Below are 16,513 nucleotides of genomic sequence, written 5' to 3'. Positions count from 1 at the left end.
GGTTACTATATGGAATAGCGTTCTCTCCCTGGTTTCTAATTTGAATAGAAGCAGAGAATTCATAGCTACATTTAAGCTGCGAGTGTTCATCGGAGACAAGGGTATAGCAGGGAATGCCCCAGAGAAGTGCAATAGGATTCCTCACATTCTCTACATGCATAAATGTTGTGACGGAAAGGATGATCAGTAATGTGCAGCTGTTTCCTGATGACGTTGCAGCGTACGGGAAAGTGTTGTTGTTGTGTAACTGAACGAGGATACAAGACGACTTACACGAAATTATTTCTATCTCTTGGGACGAGTGCCAGTTCGCTCCAAATGTGTAAAGTTCAAGTAGACGAGTAGGAGAAATAATCCTGCAATGTTCGAATACACAGCATTATTAGCCTGTTGTTTGACACAGTCGCGGCGATTAAATATCTGAGCTCAACGTTGCAAAGCGATATGAAACGGAATGACTACATACAGACGGTTGTAGGCAAGACCAACAGTCGACGGGGTTATTGGGAGAATTTTAGGAAAGTGTGGGTCATCTGTAAAGGGGACCACATATACACTAAAGCGCCAAAGAAACTGGTATTGGCATGCGCATTCAAATAGAGAGATATGTAAACAGGAAGAACACGGAGCTGCGATCGGCAACGCCTATATAAGACAAGAAGTCTCTGGCAGAGTTCTTATATCGGTTACTTCTGCTACAAATGGCAGGTTATCAAGATTTAAGTGAGTTTGAAGGTCGTGTTACAGTCGGTGCACAAGAGATGAGACTCAGCGTCTCAAAGGTAGCGATGAAAGGGGGTTTTCCTGTACGACCACTTCACGAGTGTGCCTTGAATAGCAGGAATCCTATGAAACACCAAACCTTCGACATGCGGAATAAGATCCAGAAAGAGCGGGCCCAACGACGACTGAAGAGAATCGTTCAACGTGACAGAAATGCAACCCTTCAGCAAATTGCTGGGCCATCAACAAGTGTTAGCGTGCGAACCATTGAACGAAACATCATCGTCATGGGCATTGATGGAGACGAAAGCCCACTCGTGTAACTCTGATAACTACTCGACACAAAGCTTTATGCCTCAGTCGCGGCCGCCAACACCAACATTGGTCAGTTTATCAATAGAAACATGTTGCTTGGTCGGACGAGTCTCATTTCGAATTGTATCGTGTGGATGAATTTATAGGGGTACGGAGACAACCTCATGAATCCATGGACCCTCGATTTCAGCAGGGGACTATTCAAGCTGGTGGAGGATCTGTAATGGTGTGGAGCGTGTGCAGCTGGGAGTGATATGGGACCCCTGATACGTCTATATACGACTCTGACAGGTGACACGTACTTAAGCATCCTGTATAATCACCTGCATCTATTCATGTCCACTGTGCATTCCGTCGGATTTGGCAATTCCAGCATGTCGATGCTACACTCCGCACGTCCGGAATTGCTACAGAGCGACTCCAGGAACACTCTTCTGAGTTTAAACACTTCCACTGGTCACCAAACTCCCCAGAAACGAACATTATTGAGCATATCTGCAATGCCTTGCAAAGTGCTGTTCTCCACACGCTCGTACTCCTACGGATTTATGGACACCCTGTAAGGTGTCAGGCAAATCCAACACCTTCCATGAAAACCCTGACATGATAAGCAAATCCAGTAGTATGTCACATAGCTCCGAATAAATCGTGACATTAAATTAACCAAAGTAATACGAGTAACGAATGAGCAAATGGAATATCACAGACAAACACAAGAATGCCTAAATGCATGTCGTACCTTCCCATCGTGAGACCGACGCAGTTCCGAGGGGAGAAACGAGAACAGAAGCTGAGAGCAGAACCGTGTTAAGCTAGAAGGCCCTACGATAAGGGACGAACTAGACACCCACGTCGGGAGCATACCTCACCCGCACGATTTAGCGTGAGACTTTTTGCGTCTCTGTTACGTCAAGGACCACCCTCCAGCCCATGTTAAAAGCTAGAGCCCTGCAGAAAAACAGTATAGATCTTACGATAACACAAAAAGGGCCACTACCACCCGCAAGTTTTAGCGTGAGGCTTTTTCTCGTGTCTGTTACATTAGGACTACCCCCCAGCCCATATTAAAAGATAGAGCTCTCCAGAAGAACAGTATAGATCTTACGATAACGCTAAAAGGACCACACCAGCTGCAGGTTTTAGCATGAGAGTTTTTAGCGTCTCTGTTACGTTGCAAACCTTAAAAACGTTGCCGCACCACGAAAAGTATAACGTTTCTCATTGGATAGACGGAATTTTTGTAGGCGGAGCTTAAGGTTAACATTGAGACCCTGATTGGTCAGATGAAAACCACAGCCAGATAGTTATTTTTAAAACCAACTTCGGTAAATGTAGTAAGGAGAAGTTAGAGGAGAGTTGCTTCCGAGATGGCGAGGTGAGCGGAGCTGTGCTGCCCGCCGCTGCCCTGACGCTGCCTAAACACCGACAAGGTAATGAACGCACGTGGTGCCGCATTTTTGAGCGCATAAGGCTTCACTCAGAACTGCAGAAGTCTCATGTGTTATACCCCCTTTTTGCGTAATACTAGTGTCGATCGTTAATTAAAACTCATGGTGTCCACATTTGCCATTTGAAGTAAAAATCTGAAACGCGATAATTTTTCTGTTATATACTTACTGAGAAGCCACATCAGCCACTGTAATTTACGACAAGTTAGATAAGTAATTAAAGATAATTGAGGGTCACTGTAGACCATTTTGATAGTTTTCTCTTTTGTGAAACTTAATTTAAACCTAGATTATAGATGTGATATGGCATAGGTCATCCTTCGATCGATTGTAGAACTTGGGAACCCATTCAGGCAATATTCGTTCACATTTTTGTTGAACGCAGTTGGTTTTTACCATCCTGTATTAAAACATTTCCTTTTATCAATAGTGCAATTTATAAACGACGTTTTGTGAGTAGAATAAAATTTCCAATGGTAAACGTAACTGCTTTTTCGACGTTATTTTACCAGCTAACTAAAAATAGGAAAGCATTGAACCCCTTCCACTACATTTAGTTAGTATTAAGATTCTTTTACAGGGAGTGCAGTGGAGCTGACGCTGAGATCATTAAGTATTTGGTTATATCATCGCTAGTCTCACTGAACTCTTCTGAATTCTACATGTCATGTGTGGTCTGGCGTCCCCTTACCAGCAACAGGTCCCAGGTTCAAACTAGTCAATTAGTCAATTCCCTAAAAAACACACTCAGAGCGTCGTTGCGCGAAAGTGGTAGGGAGACACGATATAGAACAAACAGACACCACCATGAATGTTTAGAACCCCTGCAAGATTCATGGTGTTAGTTCCCTTCAGCACTGCTTCAGACATTAGTCGAGTCAGCGCCATGCCGTGTTGCGGCACTTCTGCGTGGTCACAGAGGCTCTGCATGATATTAGGCATATGTACCAGTTTCTTTGGCGCTTCAGTGTGGAACACTAGTGCAACCCACTGCTAAGCACTGTGAATACTGTTAGAGTAGAAAATAAAATTTTTTTTCAGCCTTCAGTTGCAAGGTAATTTTTGTTGTGTTTTACTTGCAACTGAAGGTTGAAAAAAAATTGTTTATTTTCTGTACATTTCACGGTTGCTGACGCGTTGCATTATGTTAAAGATTTGTACTGTTAGAGTGTCTGGGATCCGCGCCAAATCGGATGAAAGGGTACCATGGACGCAGTTCCGAAGTCTGCTGATGGATTTGTTATCGGAGTGTTAGATCTACACATGATTATTACAGTGATGCTTCATGAACTCAGACTCAAATGAGTGTCCCTGGAGGGAAGACACGTTCTTTTCCGCAGAATTGCCGACAACGTGCATTTCACTTAAGGACCACAAAGCTAAGAGAAGAGGAATCAGGGCTCGTACGGATGCATATAGACAGTCGTTTTTCTTCGTTCTACTTGTGACTGGAGCAGGAAAGCAGAAGACTGGCAGTAGTAGTAGTAGTAGTAAAAGTTACCTTCCGCCATGCACCATACGGTGGCTTCTGTATGCGTAAGGGGCAGTCAAATGAAAGCTAGAAAGATGCAAAATAAGTAAGCAGAGTGTTTTTTTATTTCAAAAGTCATTCGCCATAACTGTTTGCCATAAATGTTAATACATTTATCCCACTGCGACACGACACGTTCAGTGCCTTCATAGAATAATATTTGTGGTTGCCAAATTAACCATGATTGTACCCAGGCGTGCACCTCTTCGTCCGAAGCAGATCGAAGGCACTGTGGATGTGACGAGAACTGACAGACCTAACGATTTGGAATTATTGTATACGAACCACCAGAATATTAGAGCACTGTAAAACTTGTTAATAAATTGCAAGCTACGTGTAAGATCGAAACAAAGTAAAACACCTGTGAGTCAATGATATATTGTGATAGCAACTATAGTGATTGATTAAAAAAGCAAAAAGCCGTTAGAGTAAAATCTGTACGAAACGAATTGAGCTTTTGTAGTGTAGCAAAGATGTCTAGATTTTACATGAAAGTCGCCAAAATAGTGGTCAGTCCAACTATAACACAGCAACACAGTGAGTAAGAAATTTGTCGCATGATTAGCCCTGTAACCATAATGTACCTGTGATGTAATTTCTATCATATGTACCTTTCATTGTTTTATTAATGGAGTCATATAATTAAATGTCGAAGATCATATTAAACGAGCTAATCAAAAAAGAATATACAATACTGGCCATTAAAATTGCTACACCACGAAGATGACATGCTACAGACGCGAAATTTAACCGAAAGTAAGAAGATGCTGTGATATGCAAATGATTAGCTTTTCAGAGTATTCACAGAAGTTTGGCGCCGGTGGCGACACCTACAACGTGCTGACACGAGGAAACTTTCCAATCGATTTCTCATACACAAACAGCAGTTCACCGGCGTTGCCTGGTGAAACGTTTCTGTGATGCCTCGTGTAAGGAGGAGAAATGGGTACCATCAAGATTCAGACTTTGATAAAGGTCGGATTTTGCCTATCACGATTGCGGTTTATCGTATCGCGACACTGATGCTCGCGTTGGTCGAGATCCAATGAGTGTTAGCAGAATATGGAATCGGTGGGTGCAGGAGCGTAATACGGAATGCCGTGCTGGATCCCAGCGCCCTCGTATCACTAGCAATCGAGATGACAGGCATCTTATCTGCATGGCTGTAACGGATCGTGCAGCCACGTCTCGATCCCTGAGTCAACAGATGGGGACGTTTGCAAGACAACAACCATCTGCTCGAACAGTTTGACGACGTTTGCAGCAACACGGACTACCAGCTCGGGAAGCGGTTGCCCTTGACGCTGCAACACAGACAGGAGCGCCTGCGACGGTGTAATCAACGGTGAACCTGGGTGCTCGAATGGTAAAACGTCATTTTTTCGGATGAACCCAGGTTCTGCTTACAGCTTCATGATGGTCGCATCCGTCTTTGGTAACTTCGCGGTGAACGCACAAGTCATCGCCATACTGCCGTATCACCCAGCGTGATGGTATGGTGTGCCATTGGTTACACGTCTCGGTCACCTCTTGTTCGCATTGGGGGCACTTTGAACAGTCGACGTTACATTTCAGATGTGTTACGGCCCGTGGCTCTACCCTTCATTCGATCCCTGCGAAACCCTACATTTCAGCAGGATAATGCACGACCGCATGTGGCAAGTCCTGTACGGGCCTTTCTGGATACAGAAAATGTTCGACTGCTGCCCTGGCCAGCACAGTCTCCAGATCTCTCACCAATTGAAAACGTCTGGTCAATGGTGGCCGAGCAACTGGCTCGTCACAATACGCCAGTCACTAATCTTGATGAACTGTGGTATTGTGTTGAAGATGCATGGGCATCTGTACCTGTACACGCCATCCAATCTCTGTTTGACTCAATGCCCAGGCGTATCAAGGCCGTTATTACGGCCATAGGTGATTGTTGTGGGTACTAATTTCTCAGGATCTATGCACCCAAACTGCGTGAAAATGTAATCAGATGTCAGTTCTAGTATAATATATTTGTCCAATGAATACTCGTTTATCATCTACATTTCTTCTTGGTGTAGTAATTTTGATGGCCAGTAGTGTAATAATTGTGATGTAGTAAAAACGCATTCCTAATCAGAGAAGTTCAATATTGTATAGAGCCAAAGAACACGTTTGAAATAAGAAATAATGGCGCTGGGCGCGTGAGTGCAGAGTCTGGCAGCAGTAGACGACGGAGACGAGTGGTCAAGTGTAGACGCGGTGAGAGGGAATGTAACGAGTAAACTGCAAGATTATTTATATATGGCCAGGCATTTTATGTGGTTGTACACGTACGTAGTACACTGTCATCAAGATGAATTAATATTCAAGTATAGTACTGTGGGTCCTAACTCTTTGTGTGGAGAGACGATATAGAAGAGTCTGTTGCCATACATTGTCGACGAATAATGCCTTACATCGCACCTGCAGAAACTCATGGAAATAAGATGCGACCAGTTTCATCTTTAGATTGTACAACGCTAGGTAGTAGTTTTTCGTAACTGAACAACAGTGTGTTTAGTGTAGCAACTGTTTTAGTATAAATTAACTTTACATCGATCATTTACCTAACAGAGTCCTATCCAATCACCATTATTGATTCCCAGAATACCACCAGTGAAAGAATAGTAAGATATTGAAAGTGATGAGCTTATTTAATTTCGGTCACTAATATAAAGTGCAATTTAACTGAGAAGTAATCTAAACTGTGATTTAACAGCGGTGAAATTTGTGGCTTGATAGAACAATTAGTTAAAGAATAATGACTAGACTAAAAGCATAATTTTAATCAATATTGACAAAATATTAGTTTAGAATATTAATTATTTTTTGTGTGTGAACTGCAAACTCTGCTCACATTTGCAAACTACGTAACAGCGTAGTGAAAATTTACTCATCTTGGCTAAATGTAACATAGGAACTTACGAGAAATAACTTACTATAGTAGAAAACAAGTGTTTATGAACATCTGCGTTTCTAAAAGCACTAACTGCTAGCATTACTGTGAGTAACGCAAAGCTGCTCATTAAGTGAACTGTTTTACAAACAGTTAACTGTTGCGTGCCTTGTTCAGTGCAAATTATTTCAGTGGTTTTCTAATTTACTTTAATTCGTAGTATTAGCCGTGTTTATACATCTGAGCTCAAGTCAGTGATTTTGTTTCCTTTCTCGCCTGATTTCAGTTTAGTGATTAGTTCTTAATTACAGTCCATAAACAATCAATAACTCCAAACCGACATTTACATAAGTCACATCCAATGAAATCCTGTAACGCAACCATCTGTGTGGCGTGCTTATAATTATGTATTGTTTATATTTTAGGACAATTAATATGTAAAAAAAATGCACCACATTTAATGAAAGCATGAAAACCGTCTGAAGATGAATCATAACGATTCTAAACCGGTAACGGCACCCTTTGAATAAAGAAACTGAAAATAAATTTGTGGCTGGTTGCTGTCTCAACACTATCAACTCTACAGTTATTTTTGCTCACACTATGAGACGGTGATCCATCTTACGTAATTTTCAATCTAAAGTTAAAACAAATGCAGTTCATTTACCGCAAACTTCACTAACTGTTTCTTATTTTTACCTTTTCTGTCAATTTCTTTCGATCATTACTGTTGTGGTTGGCAGGAGAGCCAACCCGTATACCTAAAGGAGGCCGAAATGCACGCGTTTTAGCTCACGCAGGCAGGCGTGAGGTCTGGAACATGTCAAGGGAATTAGAAGTGAGAAAAACGGACGTAGCTGGTGGAATACTTAACTTTAATCCATTAATGGAGAACGTCGCTCTTTATGGTACATGATTCACAATATCAATAGTACGGATACTGTCGCCTTGCTAGGTCGTAGCAAATAACTTAGCTGAAGGCTATGCTAACTATCGTCTCGGCAAATGAGAGCGTAGAAGTCAGTGAACCATCGCTAGCAAAGTCGGCTGTACAACTGGGGCGAGTGCTAGGAAGTCTCTCTACACCTGCCGTGTGCCGGCGCTCAGTCTGCAATCACTGATAGTGGCGACACGCGGGTCCGACGTATACTGCCGGACCGCGGCCGATTTAAAGGCTACCACCTAGCAAGTGTGGTGTCTGGCGGTGACACCACAATTACCATGCGAAAAAGGTTGCTCGATGACGATTCAGTCGTAACTGTGTCTGTACTTATCGGGATTCTCGTTATTCTTCGGCACCGATGCCTTTCCCAAACAACAGGAAATTAGGTGCACGTGTCCTTCAAAAATCTTAATTATCCTTACATGCGGGCCAGTAACACAGCATCAGGAAATTCATCTGCCAGAGCAGCGGCTGTCTATAGTTGACCAGGCGCAGTGTTTGGCCCACTTCTTGCGTGATTTCATCGGTCATCACACTGTGCTACGGTCTCCGTTCTTCATTACGCACATATTTACGGCTGCTTTTGTAAATCTCGGTACCATTGTCATTTTCTTCTGTCACAACACCAGAGCCAAAAACTTGGCAGAGACACTGACCAATTTGACCAACTGCAGATATACATGAAGCTAGTATCTGTCTCCGAAAGAACAGACACCATTGATGACCGTGCAGCTTGTCTAGAATGAAATGATAATTAAATCGATACCCTAAATGCAAACAGTCGTCGATATACATAATTATTTCTGGAACAGATACTACCTTCATATATAGTTAAAATATGGCTACCCGGCCATTGACCTTCTTGTGAGAAAACCGCACGCTTTGCCCCAACTCGTACGGGACTTGGTATATTAATCTGCCACAAGTAATGAGTGTGATGGGCCAACATCTATTAGGCGCATTACGAATTTACTTGTGTGGACTTGTGAATGTGGGTCTCACGGGGAGCGTGCAAGGGATGAGTCCCTGCAGGCGCACTATCCTCTGTGCCCTCGGTGGCTCTGGTGGATAGAGCGTCTGCCATGTAAGCAGGAGATCCCGGGTTCGAGTTCCGGTCAGGGCACGCATTTTCAACATGTCCCCAGTGATGTATATCAACGCCTCTTTACAGCGAGTGTGTCGATTTACTTATCACTTCATCTGTAGTTACCTTTGCAGACAAAAATCGAGTAACATCACTCACTTTGCAACTCTGTGGAAAATAAATATAGATAATCACTATATTGAAAGATCAGGGACAACGAAACCAACCCATAAAAATAGAAACTATCGGGTATAGCAGCAAACTGAGGCTGCGGCGTACTGTAAACCATTGGCGGAATCTTCCCAAGCTATGGCCCGTTTACGAGACAGCGCTTCTATTGTGCCAGGAATCTCAATGCTTGATACCCGCACAACGGCTTCATGGTGCGTTAGAGCTGCCGCCACTGCAAACAAAACAATGGGTTAAGAAATTGTCGGCAAGCGTGCCACGCCATCCCTGTGAAATACCCGCATTTGCATTGTTAACCGTTCTGCCCTATTAACGCGACGCCAACATCTGACTTTCGTATGCAAATTTTGCGCGATCCACTTTGATGAAAAACTCAAGAAAGACTTTCAAACATCCACGTTATTTTTTTTTTATGCAGGCTATGATCTTAGTTGTATAATCTGCATGATATGTAGGTCAACCTCCGCAGCTCAGGAACGCTAGTCGACTTTATAACATCTCTTTTCCGCCATTTGCAGGTATTTAAGAGATTGTCTAATATGATTCTTAAACTGTTTTCTACATGCTATGGGCATAAATCTTCCATATGCTGTATAAGTTTTGGTGACGTCCATACAATTGTATGCTCATAGCTAATCTGACTGAGCTGAGAAGGTTAAAGATCAGTTTCTTCCTTTAACCTGTCTCTCACGGAGACGATTTCCAAGTGTACATTAATATATAAAAAATTATCCCAAAAACTTGTTGGTATCCTTCATAAAGTGCTATTTATGATTCTGTAAAGATTGGAGCACATTTAATTCAAAGTGCAGTTTTTTTTATTTATTCATGTTTGAAGAAGTTTGAATGTCTTTAAAAAAATTTCTTGATGTTCAGATTAATTCTTTCCGGTACTTCAGTCCGTAACACAATCTTCTAGTATATTTCTTTAACATTAGCATATTTGCAATGATCATGGTGTTTTTGTTTAATTCATTTCATGTAGAACATGTGTGCATGGTTAGTACATGTACTTATTATGTATTTGGAATGTCTAACATTGTTCCTTAAAAAAATGTTAGCTTTTTTTTAAAAAAAAAGAGTGCTCAGCATGTCTGACTACTATGCAGCAGACCGGGGTTCGATTACCGCTACTCTTAGGGCTTTTTTTCTTGGCCGGAGGAATGGAACGGGTGCACTCAGGCTCGTGATGCCAACTGAGAAGCTATTTGATTAGAAATTAAAGGCTCTCAGGTCAAGAAAGCCGACAATGACCGGGAGAGCGATATGCGAACTCTATGACCCTTCATACCGCATCCAAATGACGCCATGGACGCAGAATTACACGGCGATCGGTCGGTCCCGAATGGCCCGTCTGGACTTGGGGGCTTCACTTGCCTGCTATATGACTTCTAAACTATCAACGTTATTTTCGAAAAAAAATAAAGGTCCAACAAATTAGGTTATAAGGTTATCACGGTAGCCTCAACCACTGACGAGTTATCTTTCCTCGTGGTACGACTAAATATAGTCCTGTCGCCACTACTAGAAAACTACTCCCAACCAAAAAATTCGAATTAATACAAGGTGCAGTCCTCGTCACTGTTATTTACATATTTAATAAAAGCTTTAAAGACTGAACTGAGGGTTTCGGTTAATTATCTGTTCTTTCGGAACAGTTATTATCTCCATATAGTTAAAGGCTACCCAGCAATTGACCTTCTTCTGTTCGAATGCGCACACTTTGCCCAAACTCGTACGGGAATCGTCACCTTAGTTGGCGTGAGTAATGAGTGAATTGTCAAATATCCTTTAGGAACATTGCGAATGTAGGTTGTAGACAGCTGGGAATGTGGGTCTCATGGGAATCGTGCAAGGGATAATTCCCTGCAGTCGCGCTATCCTCTGTGCCCTCGGTGGCTCAGATGGGCTGCCGGCAAGGTAGCTCAACTTGTTCGGTCATAGAGCTGGTTGGCCCTGTAATAAAAAAAGAAAACTGAGTGGAAGGATCAAAGGATCAACAAACGAACTTGAACGATGTCATGTGACGTCCGCAAGAAAAAGAAAAAGAAAAGGATAGAGCGTCTGCTATTTAAGCAGGAGATCCCAGGTTCGAGTCCCGGTAGGGGCGCACATTTTCAACTGTCCCCACCGAGCTATATCAACAACAACTGTTGGCAGCCCAGGACTTCGATTAATTATCATTACTGAACTTTTATTAGTAAGTGTTATATTGACCGCAGACTCATTCGTATGTCGTGTCCTTTATTGAGGAGTACGAGGCGTCCACAGCCCCAACATGTTTTGAGAACGAAAACAAGATCCAGGTAAGATATATATATTTTTTATTATCTATGTAATTGGCCAATTTCACCTGTGGTCATTTTCAAGCACGTATCTTAAGCTGCCTGCTTCATTTTACGTTATAATATATCGCTGGTACGTGTGGGTAGAAATACATCGTAAGTCTGTGCATATGTGACGCAGAAACAATACACTATCGTACATGGTGACGTCTATTCGCCGGCACAAACAGAAAGATGTCATCTCTTAGTTTAGTGTTAGTCATTGTGTTAAGGTCCCACGAGAACGATGGCTTAATACAATGCATACTCTGCAAACCACTGTTAAGTGCACAGCAGAGGGTAAGTCTCGTTGTACCAGTTACATTCATACGTGGTGCGCGAGAAGTACGATTGCTTTAATGCCTCTGTGCACATTGTAATATTGTCTCTACGCCCCCATTGTGACTGATACGTAGCGATATCTATTATGTTTCTAGATATATCACATAATGTTTGTTCTAGACAATTTCTAAGTAGGCTTTTACGGCGTAGTTTAAGTCTATCTTTAAGCGTCTGCCATTTCAGTTCTTGCAGCATCTTGATCAAATTGTCCCGTGAATCAACCAAACCTATGACCATTCCTGCTGCTCTTTTTTTTACCCATTGAATGTCTTGTTAATCTCATTTCGTGTGGACTGCGCATATTTGCGCAATATTATAGGATGGGTCATACGAGTGTTTTGTATGCATTCTCCTTTGTAGAATGATTCCATTTCCTTAGTATTCACCAATGAATCGCAGTCTGCCACCTGCTGTACCTACTACTGTCACTTTGTAATCGTTCCATTTCATATCTGTACAAATAGTTACAACCAGGTCTTTGTATGAATTGACCCTTTCCAGCTGTGACTGACACTGTTTTGTGAAGGTAACAGTTCTACTTTTATAGACATTTAATATGAACTGAGGATACCTGCAACATTTTGACATCTTATCAAGATCAGACAATATACGTGTAGCTTTTTGCAGGTAGTACTGATACATGGTCACCCGTTAGTGGTTGCTTGCAGGTCAAGTACCTGGCCGTGGGAAACTGAGCCTCATTCGTAAAAAAACACAATTTATGAAGCTCCATGGTGTTGTGATACATTTATTGGCAACATACGAATTACAATACATTAAGCAACTCCACTCCCAAAAACAGATTGGGAGGCAGGACTCAAACCCCGGGGCCTGGACGTAACGCCACACACACTGGTTGAGTAACGCAAGCCGCAGACACTTCTAAAACGCATTTGAAAAATATCTTAATACACGTATAACAAGCAAATACAGCAAACAACTCTCACTGTTTGCATATGCAAAAAAATGGTTCAAATGGCTCTAAGCACTATGGGACTTAACATCTGACGTTATCAGTCCCCTAGACTTAGGACTACTTAAGCCTAACTAACCTAATGACATCACACACGTTCATGCCCAAGGCAGGATTCGAACCTGCGACCGTAGCAGCGGCGCAGTTCCGAACTGAGGCGCATAGAACCGCTCGGCCACAGCGGCCGGCTTACAGATGGAATAATTGAGAAAAATAGATGAGTTGCCCATCAGTCAAAAGGCATTCCAAAGTTTAAACTAATAACATAGACTAAAACACAAACCCCCTTCTAAAACGACATCATATGATGGTATTCAAATGGTAGTCTGGCGCCAAGTTATCAAGGTAACGCTCCTTTCCTTCACAGTCCAATGCATGCACAATATCTGGACGTATCCCTATCTCTGTCTTCCTCTGCAGGTTTTACCTTCTACAGCATACTCAGCAAGATAAAAGAAACAACGTGAGAAAGTCCAGTTTACATTTAGCACACAGTAATTATATACATAACGCCCTTAAACCTTATCAAATATAGACAAAAAGAATGGAACTCTTTAGTAGGTGTATACCACAAGAGGCTAAGTTGTACTGCTGATCAAGAGCGTCAGCTTCTGAACATTGACAAGAACTCATTATATACGGAGAACCAGAATGAAATTTTCTAGTAAATGTATGCCATGAGATGTTGGGCTGTGTCGATAATCAAGGCACTGAGTTTCTGAACATTTCAGATTGCCACAGGGCTAACCGAACAGAGCTTACAGCCGCAACTAAACACAATACAACCTGCCCTCCAAACTGAAAGTGTGGGTGTGCTCATTTCATTCCAGTTCGCACAACCCAGCCGAGGAAGCGCGATTCTAAATCTGTTCCAAAACGCCTTCACCCTGTGTAGCCTTTCGGCAAGGGCCTCCCCCAATGGCAGCAGATTCGCGTAGGTGTTGTGAAGTAGCTGTTACCTTGCAAAACAACGGATTCACGCCTTCCCGATGAAGAAGAAGGTATCGGGATTCACCAAACTATGTAACGCTCTGCCACTGCGCCATGGTCACGCGTCCATTTCAGTCGTAGTTGCCACTGCAGTGGTGGTTTCCATTGACACATGGATGAGTCGTTGGCTGCGAAGGTCCATCGTTAGGAGTGTACGGTGCACTGTGTGTTCAGACACACTTGTACTCTGCCCATCATTAATATCTGCTGTCAATTTCGCCACAGTTCACCGCCTGTCATGTTTTCACAGTCTGCCCTGTCTTCGACGTCCTACGTCTGTAATAAGAAATGTAATGAGGCATAGCCGACCAACCTCATGGACGTCTGGAGCTAGTTTCACCTTGATTTCGCTGAAAAGACTCACCTCAGCAGCCCTAAAAACATCTGACAGGTCGTACAATTTCCAAAATGCCCGTGTCAAGCATCCGGACCATCACAATCTGCACTCGGTCAAACTCGGATAGATCGCTCGCCTTCGCCATTGTACACGGGCAGCAAGCTCACTGATGCAATATGCATCGTGCCTGTGACTGGCTAGCATTCATTCCCCTCCAGGTTAAGCTGCTAAGGCCTGGGTAGGTTCATATCGAGAGTAGGTCGATGGTTACAAGTTTCGGGCTGATCAGTGTACGATACAATAGAGATAAAAAGTAGCTGATCTTCTGTCTGTGTCTAAATAATATGCCTCTATCTGCCTGTAACCTTTGAAAACAGGCAAACTAACACGAAAAATGGATTTCTTCAAGCTCCGTTTTCGCGCTTTAGCACCGTGTATTCGTAATGGCAGAACAGTGGTATGATCGCTGTTTACATGATGATTTTTGAGCAACTGAGGCGTAGTGCCGTATAACTATCCTACCTTGGAAGTGGCTAAGTGAGAGCTGTGTCTGAGAGCTGGATAGTGACAGATGGTGACGCGAGACTGGACGCACACGTAGTTTGTGTATCAGCCGATAGAGGACAATATTGGATAGGAGGACAGTGATTTTAGTTTTGATTGTGTCCACTAGAGTGCACTAAAGTAATAGAATGTTTTTCATAAACTGTTCTAGTATTTTCATAAAGTGTTATTATGTCTTTTTGTGTATCTAAAATGTTATAAATCTGTTTTAGCAGTATGAATGATGCGTGAGTGTGGTTTAAGGTTAATATGAAGATAATTGTTAACGAGTTATGTAGTGGGATTTAGTGTGGGAACATTTCGAAGAAGTCTGGATGTGGGCAAAGTGGATTTTTGTAGGATATATTTGTAAAGTAAGTTTATCGTCTCCGGCGGTAATTCGTTTGAATACCGCCCTTCGATTGTGCTATTACGGTACCAATCGAAGCGATAGGTGTTGCAGGTTCCAGCCAGCCAGACAGCCCGTCGACGTGCAGCAGTCCAGCCAGCAGTGGTCCCAGCCAGCAGCCAGCAACCAGCAGCGGTCCCCGCCAGCACCGGACCCCACCAGCAGCCAGCAGCCAGCAGCCAGCAGTGGTCCTAGCTGCCACCACCACCAGCAGCAGCAGCAGCAGCGGCAGCAGCGGAGGCGTCCCCACCGGTCAGCGACAGTAGAGTGGGGCTTCGGCCCCAGTCTCCTTCGTCCTTCATCATTCTCCGTCCCCTTCTACTCTCTGTCTCTCGTCGACGTGACCGTCTCTCGTTTGCTTCTTTGTCTTCTCCTGTGTATTTCCTCTTATCATAATGTCAACTCCCACCACCTCTTCTACAGCCACCACCACTGCCATGATATACACCTCCCCCTCCGCCACTGCCAACACTATCACGTGGTGTGCCGCATCACTCCCCCCTCAGTCCATCCCCCACTCCCGCACCTCCTCTGGTCTCTTCCCTCCACTCCCTCCCTCTGCTCATTCCGTTTCTGCGGCGCCCGCTAGGGTGGTCGCCCGGAGGTCTACGGCCTATGCTCAACTCTCACCTTCGCCTTCATCGTCATCGTCTTCACCGTCGCCTTAGCCATCGACCTCACCATCTCCGGCACTGACTCCAGCACTAGGACCTGCCATTCCCCGCCACATTCCAGTCGCTCCATCCCCCACACCTCCTACGCCGCCGTCAAGCGCCCCAGTGGCACCCCTGCCTCCTCTACTCCCAAAAAGGCTCCACCTCATGCCCCTTCCCCAACCCATGATGCCATGGATGTCTCCCCGCCTGTCCCTGCCCCCTCCTCCTCCTCCTCCACCCCCTCCTCCTACCACTACCTCCTCTCCCATCCTGATCCCTCCCTTCTTGAAGCCTGGAACCTCACCCTCTTCCTTCGCCAGAATTTTCCTGGTGCCCCCATCTCCCTCCTCACTCCACGCCATGGTTCGGTGCTCATCTCGTCCCCCAGCCCTACCCCCACACAGACCTCTTTTCCCGCATCCCTGTCACCCGCTTTGGCCCTAATGCCTCCCTCACCCTTGCTCCTTCCCCGCCTCCCTCCCACCAACCCCAACCCCCGTGTCGCCCGCCGACCCTCCCCGCCATCATCACTTGGCTTAGTCCGGTGATTACAGAGGAGGAGGTGTTGGCAGAGCTCAAGGTGCATCCCCATCTGGAGGTGCGTGCGGATCACAGCATCCATAACTCCGCCGGCCCCACCCACCTTATGCGGGTCTTTTCTGAACAAGCCCCCTCCATCGACTGTCTCCTGAAGAAGGGTGCCCTTCTCTTTCACCAATGCTACCCAGTTGACTCTTCCCGTTCCACTCCTCAATCCATCCTCTGCCAAAGGTGCTTGCGGTATAATGCACACCTGAC

The sequence above is a fragment of the Schistocerca gregaria genome, chromosome 1 (genome assembly GCF_023897955.1).
Source record: "Schistocerca gregaria isolate iqSchGreg1 chromosome 1, iqSchGreg1.2, whole genome shotgun sequence".
In the NCBI taxonomy this organism is placed as follows: domain Eukaryota; kingdom Metazoa; phylum Arthropoda; class Insecta; order Orthoptera; family Acrididae; genus Schistocerca; species Schistocerca gregaria.
The sequence above is the reverse complement of the archived record's forward strand: the minus strand, read 5'-3'. Positions refer to the sequence as shown.